The 16,346-nt window shown below is 39.9% G+C and overlaps 1 long non-coding RNA gene across 1 annotated transcript; it reads left to right on the forward strand.

The window, feature by feature from the left end:
• The first annotated feature begins 8,789 nt into the window (after positions 1-8,789).
• On the forward strand, positions 8,790-12,165 carry LOC149267982 (uncharacterized). Its single transcript, XR_016270951.1, has 3 exons — positions 8,790-8,883; positions 9,111-9,294; positions 9,361-12,165. It is a non-coding gene; the product is annotated as an uncharacterized LOC149267982 (long non-coding RNA).
• The last annotated feature ends 4,181 nt before the right edge of the window (positions 12,166-16,346 follow it).

Consider the following 16,346-nt stretch of genomic DNA (forward strand, 5'->3'; position numbering starts at 1 on the left):
CATTTATTTATTTTTATTTTTTTATATGCCTGATAAAATTTTCTAAAATTTTTGTGCTTGAAGTAATTTTGCTTCCTCATATGTAAATTTGTTTATTTTGTTTGCTTAAATTAAAAATCATTTATTATATGGTGAAAATATATTTTAAAAGACTTAAAAAATGTATGAATCGTGATACTTCATCTTTATACGATATGCACTTTTCTATATATTTCGCTTGATATATAATGCACTAGAATTCGACTACAACGACGCTCAACGGTCCCGAGAGACGGTAGAACCATATGAGTTTGCTCATATAAGTTTGTCAGGCGACAATAATAGCGGAGTCGTTCTAGCCGGGTCCTACTGTAATTTTAATTTATATATAGGTGCTTCACTACTATAACAAATAAAAATCCGTTTATAGGTATTCTTCATAAACTATATTTATTTATGCCTCATATGCCTCTATATATCTTCTATAGAGCTATATTTCTTCAGCCTAAAGTTAATTTAATAAAATAAAAATTTTTCTGTTTTTCCTTTTGAACACAAGTTTATCTATATACATATGTATGTATGTATTGGCTTCTCTTTATATTTATTTTTAACTATTATTATTTTTATTTTATTATTAATATTATTATAAATATTTATTTATTTATTTATTTTTATTTATTTATTTATTTATTTATTTAATTTTATTTTATTTTATTTTATTTTATTTATTTTTTTTTTTTTTTTTTTTTTTTTTTTTTTTTTTTTTTTTTTTTTTGAGGCACTAGAGCATCTATTTAACTCAATTATCTCCCTTAACACATTCTTTATATTTTTAAATAAGATTAATTAGAATTTTGCTGATTCATCTTTATAAGATATACCTCTCCATAAATGTATATTCTCAGATATATTCTTATTTAAATATTGTTCCAATTATTTATATTATATACCTCATGATATATGTATATCATTTTCCTAAGGAAAATCCCTACTAAATCTCTGCAACACACACCACCTACCCAATTATCATGACTGTTATTGCGGATCTAATTGAAATCCTTGTTCTTCTTCTCCTCTCAATTCTCTCGCATGCCTTCGCCCTCCTCCACCACTTCGGTTGCCCTTTGTCTGCGATTCTTTTGATCAAATTTATTTTGAATAGAATAACTAAATCGATTTACTAATGCAGCCTGCATATATTAAGTGCACAGCGCTGACAGTGGTTCGAAATCAATTTCCGCTTATCCTTGGGCCAGCTGGCAGCCGCCCGCCCCCGTCCCCGGGCCAAGTATTGCTGTGGCACTCATTTGCCTGTGCATGAATAGTGAATGAATGGTTTTGCCAGCAGGTATCTGAGATGATGAAGCAGCAGCAGTAGCAGCAGCAGCAGAAGTTTCAGTCGTCGATGAGGCATGGCCTGGAGAGTGGCTCGAAAGTTGTGCTGGCCATTGCAACGGCGGCGCACTGTACAGTGCGCACTGCTGGGACACGAGCGCAGCGCGCCGGCTAATGATATTTTGTCCCTAAGCTGGCGCGGACTGCATTTGCTGCTGCTGTTGCACAAAACTTAATTATGGCCAGCATTAAAAATGCAACTGTCAAACCAGGACGACAGAGCCACTACGCACACACTCACATACACACACATGCGACTGTTTAAAGGATGTGCCGTGTGGACGGACGGCCGTGTGTGTATGTGTGTGTGTGTGAGTGTGTGTGTGTGGCAAGTGAAGCACTTCAGCTCTGCAGTTTCCTTTCTTCTCAATGAACTGTGCCCGCCCATGGCACACCCACCCCACCACGCTAGACCACAGCTGCGGCTGCACCACCGCCAGCTCCAGTGGCTGCTTATTTCGAAACATTCGGGTAACTGGGTCACAAGGATAGCCATTAATTTATAATAATTTCAACTAAGATTTCACAATTTCTTTTGCAGTCCTTCACTCTCGCCCGCTCCCTCACTCCCTCACTCCCTCTCCCTCACCGTCTCGCTCTCCCACTGCCTTACAAATTTTCGCATTTTCCATTCATCATTCGCGCAGCTGCCAAGCAGCCAACCAACAATCCCAACCATCTCAACCAGGACGCAACCAGCAGCCGGCAATGCCACTGTCAGCGCCCGCAAAAGCAAAGTCAATTTCGCGCACTTTGCATGCCCCGCCAGGCCGCAGCGACTGTTTGAGTTGGCAAATGCAGCGAATGGAGCTGCCGCCACTCCTGCTGCTGCTGCTGCTGTAGCTGGACCAAGCACACAATTCTGGACGATGACTTGCTGCTGAGGCAGCGCCCAGTCTTGCTTCCTTCGCGGCCCGAAACCGAACCGACGACCTGCTTCATCCGCAAACCAACGCGCCATCAAATTTACAAGCGCAATGCATCAATCACTTGACGCTCAAGCGGTTTCACGATGAATCTGAGCGAGCGAGGGGGCGCCACGGGGGGAGGACTCTGGCTGTTCTCTGCTTTCGCGGCAGCGACTGGGCTTTTCGCTGGCACAAAAGAAGGCACAAGTGAAAAAAGAACGTAAGAGTGAGTGTGAGGGAGGTGCGAGGGCGAGAGGGCGAGAGGGAGAGAGTGAAAGCAGCAGCAAGAAAAGCATAAAAAATAAACGAGAACCTATCCCGTTGGCCAATTTGACGTTAAGATGGAATTTGTGAAAAATTCATCAAATTGACTGCGGCGCATTGCTCATTGAAAAGGCAGGCCAAAGACAAAGACAAAGAAAAAGAAAAGGCAGCGCGCAGCCAGCGCTGAAAAGGACTCTGGCAAAGAAAGGAAGTGCAGCTGCCAAGGATGCCAGAGCGCACAGCTAACGATAATTCAGTTAGCCGCACTTTGCATAATGCAAACAAATTACTAAAGATGAGTTCGCCTTTTCGTTGGCCTTTGCAATAATTTCCCTGGCGCACAGATTCAGCAAAGAGAGAAATGCCCGCCCAGCGTGCGGCCTGGGACATTTACCTGCACACATACACATATATATTGATGTGTATGTGTGCGTGCTTTAAGCGGCGCGGTGTGCTCCCGACACACACTTGACCTTTAAAGCAGTGATCGAAGGCATGCACACGCACACACACACACACACCACCTGGACCAGCCGACTGTTTGATCATTGATGGCAAGCAAAAGCTGACTGCTATACAAGTGATTAACTATAGCAGTAAGCTTTTCACTTCAGCTTATATATAGTGTAGTTATGGTATTCATGTTTGACTGACTGAGTGCTTGAAGATGATGGACTGATTGTGGAATTGACTGTGAACTAATTGACTGAAGATTGATTGGTCGACCGCTTTTGATGGACTGACTACATTACTAGCCAGCTGACTGATTGCCAAACTTACATATGATTGATCGATTGATTGATTGACCGGCACTGATTAACTGATGATTGATGATACTATTAATACGATTATATGTTAATTAAGCAATCAATCAAAGTCAGTCAACCAATAGTCAGCTAATATATATTTTTAGTCAGTCAGAATGTATATTATCAGGCTATTATTAGACTGACTTAGCCATTGATTGTTTGCTTGATCATAATCTTATAATCTGAGTGATGCATCGATGATTGATTAGTGCTGATTAATACTGTTGATTGATGCTACTAACTTACTGACTGATATGATATGTATGTATGTGGTCTGACTGTCTGTCTTAATTGATTGCGAATTGATTGATTGTTTGATTGACGATAAACTGGCTGATCAATTTATAATCTGTTTGAGTGCTTGACTGACTAAACGATTGATTTGTTGCCTTATTGACTGATAAGCTGACTGATTTACTGATGATTGACATTACTAATTGCATGACTGAGTGCTTAGCATTTGAGTTAACATATGTTATCGAGGGCAAAGAGATTCGTACTAGATAACATATATTGCATATTCTATTCTATACTCAATAAGATCATAATTGGCCGACATTTAAGAGCAGTCGAGTAAACAATATAATTCCATATTTTCGTATACTATACTGGAATTTAACTGAACAGCTTGTCTTCTATTGCACAGATGAAGTATTACAAAGAGTTGCCCTACTCATCAGGCATGCATTGCGGCAAGCGCATTGCCCAGTCAACTAGATGCAGTTACACATTCTTGTTGGCCACAGGCAACAACTGTTTAAGCTAACAAACTTAAGAAACTTTTCTTTTACTTCCACTTTTGTAGCCAACGAAAGAATGGAGTCAAGGGCCAAGATTTGCAATCCGCATGCATATACATACATACATATATACATGTATAAAAATAATATTGAAATTAGCTAATTAAAAACTCTTGCTCATAATAGTTTCTAAACTGCCGTCCATGTTGCTGGCATCAAATGTTGCTAAGCGCGCTGAGAGCAGAAGCGCTGACAAACGCTTACAAATACTGAGAGAATTTCCCCTGAGCTGAGCTGAGGGGTGGCTGGACTCGCTTGTGTAGCTAACAAATGCTTGGGATGCTGTTGCTTGTGTCTGTTATTGTTGTTGTTGTTGTTGCTGTTGTTGCTGTTGTCATTAACCAACTGACTTATTGACTTACTTATGAACCTGACCTCACACGTCGCGAGTGACGTCGTGCCCAGTAGGCAAGTATTGTCTAGGGGTTGCTCTGCCGTCCACACTAAGCAGCTAGTTTGTTTTGCGGATAGTTGGGGACTTGGTGGTTGGGTGGTTGGGGTATTTGAGTATTGGGGTGTTGGGGTGTTGAGGCGAGAGCTGCTGCTGTGTCCTTTGGCCTCGTTTATGGCTCGTATATCACGCGAACACCACGCAAATGGTGCTTAAGATAGACTAAAGCCCAATTGCATTTTCATTGCCTTCCCCTTTTTGGCGCTAGTTAAAGTATTTGAGTTAAATAAAATGTTGCATACTTCATGGCGCTGCTGAAGCGATAAACAACAAATGTCGGCGGAAGGGGACACAAGTCCTTACACAAGACCTCACACACACACACACTCTCTCTCTCTCTCTCTCGTTCTGCTCCTGCCATGTGTGTGTATGTGTGTGTGTGTGTGTGCGAGTGTGTGTTACCAACACTTTGTGGCTTTGTTTTGACTTTTATACTTAGTTTGTGTTTACTGCGGCAATTTTTTGTTGCCTCTGCTGCTGCTGCTGCTGATGATGTTGCTGTTGCTGTTGTTGTTGTTGTTGTTGTTGTTGCTTTCCCTCCAGCCACAAGCTCTGCTTAAGTGTGTTTACATTGGTGGTGTGCGTGTGTGTGTGCTGCCCACACTTTAACCGGATTATTAATGCTTGTCTAGCTGCCTCAAATTAATCAAGTTGACCATTCATTCATTCAACGAGCAAACTGACGACGAACTTAACAGGGGCTGACCAAAGCAGCGCCCAGGACTCATGGCCATGAAAACTTAATTAGTCTTTAGTGCAAGAATACACACACTTAACGCACAAACAAACGCACACACACACGCACATTCAGTTGTTGAAGCAGAGACAAGTTGTGCTCGTTTTGCTGGCACTTTGGCCATCAGGAGAGAGAGTGTCACAGAGAGAGCGAGAAAGAGAGAGAGAGACCTGGAGAGAAAGAGAGAGTGAAAAAATTGCGTCTGATGCTATTTAGTTTTATTACTTCATTCATTTAGATATATGTATGTACAACTTTTATGGCATTCACTTTCGTATATGCGAAATGAGCGCATTGCCCAGTTTCTCAGCAACATGTTGTTCTTGCGGCCAGCAACAATAATAACAGTAATAACAACGAAATCAAAATTAATATTTATAGCACTTGCTGTGGCTGTGGCCGATGTCGATCGATTCGATTTGATTGATGTCGCCTTCAGAATGGATTAGTGTGCGTTAGATGGCCGCAAGTGGAGCCATTAAGAAGTCCTTTGTTTATCCACATTCGATTGTTGGCCAATTAGCGGTTGGCTAAGCTCTCACATTCCCTCGATATGAATATATTCACACACAGACTTTCGGCCAGCTGCAATCAATTTATAATTGAATTCAACACCGGCCAAAACGAATGCAAACATAATTTCTTAATTAAATGATAACATTAACTTGGCTCCTTCAACTAGGCTCAATATTTGTCTACGCTAGTCAGATAGAGGGAGAGAGAGAGAGAGAGAGAGGGAGAGGCATAGACAGAGATGGAGAGGGGCGTTCAGTGAAGCAAAATATGAATAGCACAAATTATGAGCTGACTTCTCTGTCTTCTCCACTTTATCCCTCTGGTCTTACCTCCATCTCTTAGAGAAGTAACAGAGAACAGAACAATTTAAGAAGCGAGAGAAAAATGTGCAAGAAATATTTGTATCTTGCTTTTCAACTAAAACAGCTCATCTCTCTCTCTCTCTCTCTCTCTCTCTCTCTCTCTCTCTCTCTCTCTCTATGTATACATACATATATTTTACTTAATATACACATCTCATCATACGCTCTCTCTACTATGGTCTCTCTAATGTACCGCCTCCTAATTTAAGTCTCACTTTATCTTTGTTATTCACTCTACCACTTCCTCTCTCTCTGCCTCCATCTCTCTCACTCTAGTTTTCGCTCATATATTCGCTTTAACTCATTTCGTTTATCTTATTTTCTATCGTAATATCTATAAATCACTCTTTCTCTCTTTCTCCCTCTCCCTCCTTTTCTCTCTCTCTCTCTCTCCCCCTTTTTCTCTCTCTTTCTAACTCTATCTCACACACTTTTCTTTTTATACTTCAATCTTCCCTCTGTCTCATTTACTCTCAAACGTTATGTCGCCTTCTCTCTCTCTCTCCCACTCTCTCTCTTCTCTATTAACTTTTTTCGCGCTCTCCCTCCCTTTCCCGCCCTCTCACTATCTGGCCCCCTCATTCTCATTATCACACCTTTTTTAATCTCTCAATAATATTATGCTTCGATACACACTCAACTAAAGAGGTTGCGGTGGCAAGTGTGACGTCATAGTTTGAACATCTGTTTGGCGTTCAAAAAGGGTTTAAGCAGTCAGCCGGATGAGCCGGTAAGGACGAAGCTGCCGAGGATCCGAGCAGTTGAAGGTAAGTCAGTTGTTTGCTTTGATAATCCGCATACAGCTTAACATGGGCTGGCAAGGGCCACACTGAGGGCGACAGCGAGGACGAGGGCATGGACAAGGACGAAGACGAGGACGAGCACAAGGACGAGGGCATGGACAAGGGCTAGGGCGATGGTGGCTGTGATGGCATAAAGGCTGGCAACTTACTTACTTTGTTTTAGAGGTAAATATTTGCTTACAAGCAAGGTAAGCTTCGGTTCCATTAGTTGCAGGGCGTGGCGCTGCCTGAATTTGACGTGCAGACGCGTTTGGTGGCAAAATGAAATTTTGGCCAATTTTCTGAGCATTAGTCAAAACAGAACAGAACGCAGCAGAACGGAGCGGAGCAGAACGGAGCGGAGCAGAGTGAAGCGAAGCGGACTGTCCCAGGCTGAGGAACAATGTCGCCGTCGCCGTCGTCGTTGGCCAGACACTGACACCGCGTGGGTGGCCGTGGACAAAGCGCTGGAAGCGTCGAGCGTAACAATATTTGTTGTCACTTTTTATTTAATACACTTGCCGTCAACCACCCCTACCCCACCCACCGCCCGCTACGAAAATTGAGCAAACAAGAATGCCGCTTTAAAGAGACCAAAGCATGCCCTCAAAAATAAAATCATTTCAGGTGTAAAACGCTTCAAGTCATTTGCTTCCGCTGCCTGCTCCCGCCTCGCGAGCTCCGTTCAGCTGGGGCATTCGATAAATAGATGCGAAAGGCCATCAACGGAAGCTGCTCCACGCTGCTCCTCAGTTCAGCCCAACTCCCCCACTCCCCAACGTCAGCGATGGCTGCAACTCCAGCTCCAAAGCCTCGCTGAGCCAATGATTGGCATTGTCCGAAAAAGTCCAGCTGCTAGACGAGCCTACCGCCCTCTCTGCCTCCCCGCCACGCGGTGCGGCTCAGCTTAGGCCCACTCACTCATTGCCGCCACGTCGAATGCCGTTAAATTTACACGCGCAACGATAAATTTATGCTCCCCAAACCGAATCATATCCATGCACCTGCTGCCGGTCCCCCAAAAGCGAGCAACGCTCGGGTAGCTAAAGTGAATTATATGGCCCAACAAAACACCAAAATAAATCGAAAAACTTTTTATTTGTATTAAATAATTTATTTTGAATACAAAAATGTTTTTTTTTTGCATTTTTTGTCGAATTTAATTATAAGTGGCCAGCGAAAAGTGCGCAACAAACTGAAGAAGTGAAGTCCAATGCCGTATTTCAATATAGTCAGAATGGATTATGAAACGCAGAAGCGAAGTAATATGAAAAAAAAAAAAAAACAACAAGCAGTGGCTCGCAGTTTAATTTAAAAATAAATACATGCATATGTGCATGGATTAACTTATATTTTTTAAGTTAAAACTCACTTTTACATTTATCTGTTATGTATTTTAGCTTAGATTATAGATGCCCAAGTCTTTTTTTTTTATGTTAGTTTAAATAAACTGTGAACCACTGTAAGTCTCATCGCAGTAGACAAGTCAGTTCTCTAAGTTTCCTAATTCTATTCAATTCTGTTGTGATTGCCGTCGACTATTGCAGTAGTATTAGTGTGTGAAGTTGAGAGCGTGTGTTGAGCTCTTGTAAAAATGTTATTCGAGCGAGAGTGAGCGTCTTAGCTGCCTCTCTTCTTATTTTCATTGCGGGCAAGTGTGAGAGAGATAGAGAGAGGGACACATACATAGACAGCTGTTGCTGAACTTAGCTTCAGCTGTTGCTAAGTGGGAGCGAGATGGCTATACCAATGCAGGCTATGATGATTCGCAGCGAACGAAGAGAAGCGACTAGAATTTGTCATTCTGCAAATAAACATTGTGAAGAAAGACTGCGCAGTAGTTAAATTAAATTTAATTAAATTAAATACAAATATAAGGTGAGTAAATTGAGATGAAAAGATATGTATGTGCATACATATATATGTATGTATATATATAAATATAACACGAAGAGAATCTTTTGTAATTGCTGTTTTGTTTATACTTATGCATGTGTACATGTAAATATGCATGTGTGTATGCAGAGCAAATTGCCGTGAATTAATAAACCACCTTAAATGGATATGCAGTTACATAGCTGATTAATATGCCCCACTTTGCCTAGCATTTACAGTTGAAATTCTACCTGGCTATTCGCTGTGCGTGTGTGTGTGCGTGTGCGTGCACTTATGCAAATTTCGAATGGATGCAAATAAAGCAGTTCGCTTGCTGTCCGATGCGGCCACGCCCATCTTGCCAGCCATAAATCTACGGAGACGACGTGGCTGGAGCAATTGAAATGGGAGCAGGTAAACGCGTCCTTGTGTCCATCATGCGCGCAATGCGCATTTCATGATCACTGTTATTGTTTTCAGTTCTTTTCACATCACTTCAGGTGCGGCCACCTGGCCGCAAACAAACGGCCAACGGACCAGCAGCCAAACACACTCGCACACACACACACACGCAGGACAATTTGGAGAATGATTCGGTTACGGACTTGGTTTCAGTTACGGCCTGCACTTTCGGCCGGACAATCGAATGGACACAAAAGGCCTGTAATTGAGTGAAGCAGGAAAATGGCAGTTGAAATTCGCAGCTACTGCCCAGTGCAGCTGGCAAAGGTGCTGCGAACGCATCAGAGCTGGTCGGGGCCTGGTCAGTGGACTGCCATGTATTATTTGAGCCGCCAGCGCAGCAGCCACGGACGAGCCCCATGCCCAACATCGCCGGCCCATCCGGCCCCAGCTCCGCCCCCAGCGAAACAATCTTCCGTTTGCGAACCCTAACCTGCATCGTACGCCGCGTCAATTGAAAATTGAAATTGGAATTTCGTGCAAATATTTCCAATCCAATTTCAATTTTACAACACGCAACATGGCCACCAGCCACCAGCCACCAGCCACCGGCCACCGGCCACTGGCCGCCAATGCACCAATGGCTGCCCAACCGCTCGCGAAATTCGTCATAATTAATGTGCCTGATTTGCCAGAATTTACGCCCGTAACATTCAAATCCGGTGCCAGCATTGCAGCAATTTGAGCTGCTCTTGTTTAGCTGTTGTTGTTGTTGTTGTTGTTTCTTAGTCAATTGTTGTTGTTATTGCTGTTTGCGCTTTATTTTTATTCGCTGCATATTGTTTGCTGGTTTGCTGCATCCGCCGGACGCCTGTCGACGCTTCAATTTCATTTCGATTTGCATGCCAAAATGTGAGCCTTGCTTTTATTTTAATTCCCATTCTATTTCACAATTCCAGCCCGGTTAGCCATTATCCGCGCACTCGCTTATACAACATCCTGCTAATCACAACTCATCCATCACCTGCCTATCAAAACAGCATTTCCTTACATAACCCGCCCACGCTTCAATCGCACGCGACGGCACCAAAACCAATTAGAAATATTGCGCTTTTAAAGGGCTTTTACACAGATCCATTTTAATATCGAAATTACATCGGATATTAAAAGTGTCCATAGCTAAATGCAAACAGGCATGTGGCATGCCTGTGGAATATATTAATAGAGCTGAAATGTAGAGCTTTCTGCACAAAATATGAATCAATTTGTATCGAGTTTTTATTAAATAATCTTAATGCTATTAAGTATAGCCAGTTGCACTAGATATTGATAAGGGATATACACTCATGATGAAAATAATAAGTACGCCCAAAAATTATTGAAGATTCTGTTATAACTAATTAATTTTTGATATTTTTGAAAAAAAAACTGGATGGTAACTTTAAGAGAGAAATCTGGCAATATGATGCATGCCAAAAAAAAATTATATTTCCCCCTAAATTCATAGTAGTCACAATCCACTGAAATGGGCCTGCTGAAAATAATAGGTACACTCCATTACTTCAGCCCGAAAAAAAAGTTTAGATTAAGAATGATTTCATTTATTGTTGTAAAATAGTAAGTAACCTTCCTACAGATGTTTGATGTAAAAAAAAAATTATCAATATCATATGTAGATGGGTTGAAATATTAATTGTTCGAGTCAGGAACGCAGAATTGCTAAAAACCTTCGAAGGAATGGCAAATCTTTGCGTGAAATTGCGAAATTGATGAACAGATCGCTTAACGTTGTGCAACTTTTGAAAAAATAATATAATTTTTTTCCAAATTTACTTATTTTTATTAATATATATCTAATTCAGAAATGTGCATTTAAATTTTCATGTTAAGGGCAGTAGAAAATATGTTTTGCTAAACTAAACTCAAAAAAGTTTAATTTTAAGGGGTGTACCTATTATTTTCATCATGAGTGTATGTATATATAGAACGTTGTTATATTTCATAACTAAACCTTATAGACTTTTATATACTTCTGTCATTCTACTTCTGTCTTTCTACTAACCAATCTAAATTTTTGGATTTCCTGCTGATAGATATAGATAGGAAGATAAACAGATGTGTAGAAGGATTTTTTACTTTTAGACCTTGTATACCTCTATAATATATTGTTAACTAAAACTATTTTGGTAATTAGCACAGTTGTCATTTAATAATTTAATAATTAAAACAAACAATTAATTCAACAATTAGTTTCCCATAGTAAAGTCCAATTGAGGTCCAATTACTGCCCAAGCGCAGTGGCTGCATTCGTTAACTGCGCTGTTAGCAGAGCGTGAGCTTATGCATTCGTGTTGGTGTGTGTGTGTGCATGTGTGCACGTGTTCTTCGTTATGCAGCGAAGACTGATTGGAATATAAGCTCTTCGCTGGATTCGCGATTCATTTTCTAGTCGAGCAGTCCCGACTAGAACTTCTCTTTTTATGTTCACAGTTTTTCTATGTAGCAGCTTCGACTAGAATATTGGATGATAAGAAGAGACTTAGGGACTGTATCAAAATGAAATGCAAATGAAATAAAGCCATGTGGTAAATGTGATGCAACTCAAGAGAATAAACACCCTGGGGCTTCTTCTGTGATCGAGTCTTTTTTAGTGATATGTTCAGATTAATTTCATCTGAGGATTTCATTGCCTTTTCTTCCGTATTGGGGGCCAATGCTTAAAGAAAATAATAAAATAAACAGCCTTGGTTTATATATAAGCCAAGGACCGTAGCAAAAAATTATGAAATAAAAATTATTTTTTGAGTTATTTAAAAATAATTACTATACTATAAGCATTGATCAAATATTTATGTTATTCCTCCGTGCTCCTCCGTGCTCAGCTTAAAGAAATATTTTATTAAAATAAATAAAAATAAAATAAATTATCGAAATTCTTTCAAAGTGCATCAAAGTTTTTTTTTTCCAAATAATATATCGACTTAAGTAAATATTAAATTTAATAAAATTATAATATTTAAATTTAGACCAGATATAACACATCATATAATCATAATAATACATATCATCCTAAAATACATCATAATGTACGTCATACTTTAATAGATGGTTTATATCATCCTCCATTAAAAATTTTAAATAAATATTAAATTTAATGAAAATAAAACATCCCAATTCAGACCAGATAAACTACTAAAATTCATTCTGATTGCATAAGGTTTACCATACTTTAAAAATCTGAAGAATTTTGGATGCAAACTTTAAAAACTTTATCAAGAATATGCTCTGCACTCAAATCATATTCGGCTACTGGAATATTGTTTGCTGCTCGCTCGCTGGGCATGCACCTCTGCCTATCCATTAATGGGCTGACATAACTTTCGCCGAGATTCGCTGGCTGTTGTCGCTGGCTTATTAATCGGATATGTCCTCTGCGGCTGCAGACAAAAGGCCAAAATCACTGGAAAATTGAATAAGTGTTAATTGAAAATGTCCCAGGCACAGTGAGTGCTTACCATGGGGCATCAACAACAGCAGCAGCAGCGGCAACAGCGGCAGCCTCTGTCATGCAGCTCAAAGAGTCACGTGGCCATGCCCCATGTCCATTCTAGTGCCGGGTGAATGTAGTCAGCCCGCTTGTCAGTTGCCAGTTGCCAGTTGCCAGTTGCCAGTTACCAGTTGGCTGTTGGTCGAGGGACATGCGATGTCCTTTCAGCTGCTTTTAATTTCCATGTCCGCTCACTTGCGTTTTTGCTCGCCTTTGTCATTTCGTTTCTTTTTGTTTAAGTGCGCTCATCCATCACAAATGCCGCCACCAAAGCCCCCCAAGCCCAACCTGTGATGTGCCATATTGTGTTGCCAACTATGCGCCGTTGTTGTTGTTGTTGTTGTTGTTGGCACGTTCGCATAAACAAAACTATGAAATGCCTTTGTCAGTCAAATCGTTAAATTCTCTGACAAATTTTCATTTATCATCGGCCGCGAATCCTCCAACTTTTACAAGTTTGAGCTAACCAAGCCACCAGCCCTATATATATACATATATATGTATATATATGTATATATACACACAATGCTCTTTCAACTAAGCCACCCAACCAAGCACATTACCACCCACCACAGTCAGTGAGTCAGTAAGTCAGTCAAGCATCTGGCACCTGGCTGGGGATCTGGGCAGCTCCTGCAATAGATAGATTTGCATACAATTCTCAACTTTTATTTCACTTTATTTTTGCTCTCGACGTTTTTTTTTTTGTTTTTTTTTTCCGCGCATTCTCTTGATTTCCTTACAAAGCTCATAGATCTTTTATGCCATGCGGTAAAAGTTCTCCGCTTCTCCCATTCTCCGCCAACTACTCGCGCACTATTTCTGTGTCTTCTCTTTCTTTTACATTTTTTTCTGTTTATTTTGTCTCCAGTTTTCTTTTTTTTTATACCCTGAACCCATTTTCAATGGGAAATCAGGGTATAATGGTTTTGTTGAAATGTATGTAACAGGGAGAAGGAGGCGTGGCAGACCCCACAAAGTATATATATTCTTGATCAGGGTGACGAGCTGAGTTGATTTGGCCCTGTCCGTCTGTCTGTCCGTCTGTCCGTCTGTCCGTCTGTCCGTATGTATGAACGCGTCGATTTCCGAAGATATAAGAGCTAGAGACTTCAAATTTTTTTTAAAATGTCCGTAATTACAGCGCGCATATCAAGTTTATCATTAAAATTCGATAACTCATCCCGATCTTTTTTTATCGATAAAAAACCTTATCGAAAACCAGTTATAAAATTATATCTTCTACACCTTTATTGCTAGAGTCTCTAAATTTTTAATGTATGCTTACATGCAATTTATACAATTTCGGTTTTTGTTAAAATTTACCCCCACCCTTAAATTCTGCCCCTCACCCTCACTTTTGTAAAAAGCGTATTTCAAATACTAGAGACTTGTGCTTTGGCAATTACATGCATATCCATGTTATAATCATAATCTGAAAGTTTCATGAAGATCGTACGTCCATAAAAAAAGTTATTAAACAATTAAGTTCTCATAGTAAGCGCACACTGCAGCCCATGCGTGTTTATGCGTGGGTGCTTGTGTGTGTATGTGTTTGTGTATGTGTGTGTATGTGTTTGTGTATGTGTGTGTGTATGTGTATGTGTGTGTGTATGCGTTTGTGTATGTATGCGTGTGTGTGTATGTCTGTATGCGTGTGTGTGTATGTATGCCTGTGTGTGCGTACGTGCCTGTGTGTGTGTGTGTTCGTGTTTCTTGTGTAAGCTGAAAGACGCGAAAAATTATTGAAATATCTATTGCTCCAAGGGTTCAGGGGATCTCGTAGTCGAGCAGTCTCGACTAGAGCTTTCTTACTTGTTTTTTTTGTATTTCGGGGGGCGTAAAACTTTCCCTGCAGTCAGCGTCGCTGCTGCTGCTGCTGTTGCTGCTGCTGCTGCTGTGGATGATAAAGACGCAGCTTTTGTGGTGAATTTAATTAAATTTATGAAAAATTTACATATTTATTGGTTTAAATGCCCAAAAATTTTGTGCTCGGCATATGCATGCGTGCTGTGGCCCTGCTGTGCTGTCTGTCTGCAGTCAAATAAATATATGAATATTCATGTAAACCCAAAAAAAAAAAAAAAATATATATATATATATACATATATAAAAAAAATACACACACAAAAATTAAAATATAAAAGAAGATATATATAAAATATATATATATTTGTTTGTGTATAGTATATAGTAAAAAATACAAAATAAAATACTCAACTATACAAACAGTCCGTGGAGGCTTCCAGTTGGCAAGCGTCAAACTTTCATTTAGTTTTGGACAAGTATATAGAGTGGCTTATATATATGGTGTGTGTATATCATGTATAGGTCGGCTTTGTTTAGTTATATAGGCCTTAGTCACAATCAAAGCGATGCTCACTGCTGTCTGCGGGGTTTATCCATTTATTAAATGCAGCCGATATTGAGGCTCTGATTGAATTTGATGGTCGCGTTGTTTTAACTTATGCGTTTCGGTTCATTGATCGCACAGGCTTACCAATAAATATTCAAACAATAACATGGCCAATTCGACTCGTCGACTCGAGAGCTGTTCAATTTCAAATTTCAAATGTTTTGCTGCTAAAAAAAAAGACAAATATACATACATACATATATATAGAGAAGAAAAATATCAAATACAAAAATAAACAAACACGCCGAGATTATTCACTGCAAAACAAAACACATATATTATATTGATGGAGGAGAACAAATAAAGCGACAACAACAACAACAACAATAGCAACTTATACGAGTATAATAAATGAAATAAGCCCGCAGAGAATTTGTTGCCGCCTGATAAACGTGCAGACTTCATTCGTATTCGCAAGCCAATACATACACAAACAATACACACACACACACACACACACACACACCTACATGCATACCTATGTATATGTTTTGTATATTTTAAATTTAAATGAATGAGCAGACATCACAAATATTAAACTTGCATACTGCGGAATGAACTAAAACAAGATAACATCAATTAATGCCAAATGAAACAAAACCCCATCGAATCGAAATCAGAAAAAATAGATAGAAACAGACAAACATACATATACTTATATATATACATAGTGGCAAAAAAAAATGAAATAAAACAACCTGAAAATTTATTCAAGTTCTATTGACATTTCCAAGAAAATCGAAAGCGTTTTAGCCTCATCTGAATTGAGTCTCTGCATTTTTGTTGACCAGTTCCACGACTAGTTCGACTACGGCTTAGCCATGCCGGATGATGACATCATGACGAGTGCCATGCGGTTCCTGATATCGAAGTTGAGAATCGGATATAGATGTTAATAACAGAACTCGGCTTGATGACTTTAATAAGGGTATAAATCTATATTTGATTGACAATGCAACAGTTTTGAACATCACTAATACACACACTCATGTGTATATGTATGCAATTGTGTGTGTGTGTGTGTGTGTGTGTGTGCATTGAAACCCCGAAAATGTTAGTTTTTAATGCTTATAGATCCAATGGAGTGAGAAAGATTATATG

The sequence above is a fragment of the Drosophila arizonae genome, chromosome X (genome assembly GCF_054131065.1).
Source record: "Drosophila arizonae isolate 15081-1271.41 chromosome X, UAZ_ARI_1.0, whole genome shotgun sequence".
Lineage (NCBI taxonomy): Eukaryota > Metazoa > Arthropoda > Insecta > Diptera > Drosophilidae > Drosophila > Drosophila arizonae.